Below are 1278 nucleotides of genomic sequence, written 5' to 3'. Positions count from 1 at the left end.
TTGACCAAATTGGATCTCTACATCATATGTTTCTACATCTTGACCAAATTCGATCTCTACATCATATGTTTCTATATCTTGACGATATTGGATCTCCTACATCATATGTTTCTACATCTTGACCAAATTGGATCTCTACATCTTGACCATATTGAATCTCCTACATCATATGTTTCTACATCTTGACTAAATTGGATCTCTACATCATATGTTTCTACATCTTGATCAAATTGGATCTCTACATCATATGTTTCTATATCTTGACCAAATTGGATCTCTACATCATACATTTCTACTTCTTGGCCAATTTTGGATCTCTATATCATATGTTTCTACATCTTCACTAAATTGGATCCTCTATATCATATGTTCTACATCTTCACCAAATTGGATCTCCTACATCATATATTTCAACATCTTGACCAAATTAGATCTCTACATCATATGTTTCTATATCTTGACCAAATTGGATCTCTACATCATATGTTTCTACATCTTGACCATATTGGATCTCCTACATCATATGTTTTTACATCTTGACCATATTGAATCTCCTACATCATATGTTTCTACATCTTGACCAAATTGGATCTCTACATCATACATTTCTACTTCTTGACCAATTTTGGATCTCTATATCATATGTTTCTACATCTTCACTAAATTGGATCCTCTACATCATAAGTTTCTACATCTTGACCAAATTGGATCTCTACATCATACGTTTCTACTTCTTGACCAATTTGGATCTCTGCATCATACGTTTCTACATCTTGACCAAATTGGATCTCCTACATCATATGTTTCTACATCTTGACCAAATTGGATCTCTACATCATATGTTTCTACATCTTGACCAAATTGGATCTCTACATCATACATTTCTACTTCTTGACCAAATTGGATCTCTACATCATATGTTTCTATATCTTAACCAAATTAAATCTCCTACATCATATATTAAAACAATAAATGAAACTAGTTTCCAGAAAGAGTAAAAAAAACACTTCTCATAACTCTAATGTTTTCAATGTCATTTTAATAGTAGACTGAGGTTCGGTTGCAAAAAAGATTTATGTTGCGTGATTCATAAGAGGTTATTTGCATGTTTTAGAATCTTTTCACCAAGAATAATAAGCAAAAGAACATTGAAAATCTGTTTCTATATACCAGTTATTCTGAATCTGATTTTCGCTCCAAATCTGTTTCAAGACTGACATCTCACTCTTCATGTAATGCAATATAGTTGGAGAAAGCACTCTGAACTTATAGCAACTT

The 1278-nt window shown here is 31.9% G+C and overlaps 1 pseudogene; it reads right to left on the bottom strand.

Annotated features, from left to right (window-relative positions):
- Window positions 1–659: 659 nt before the first annotated feature.
- Window positions 660–1278, bottom strand: part of LOC143222796 (soluble guanylate cyclase 88E pseudogene) — a 53666-nt pseudogene continuing 53047 nt past the window's right edge.

Source organism: Tachypleus tridentatus, chromosome 1 (genome assembly GCF_004210375.1).
Source record: "Tachypleus tridentatus isolate NWPU-2018 chromosome 1, ASM421037v1, whole genome shotgun sequence".
Taxonomy (NCBI): Eukaryota; Metazoa; Arthropoda; class Merostomata; order Xiphosura; family Limulidae; genus Tachypleus; species Tachypleus tridentatus.
This window is presented reverse-complemented; position numbering and strand designations above follow the sequence as displayed.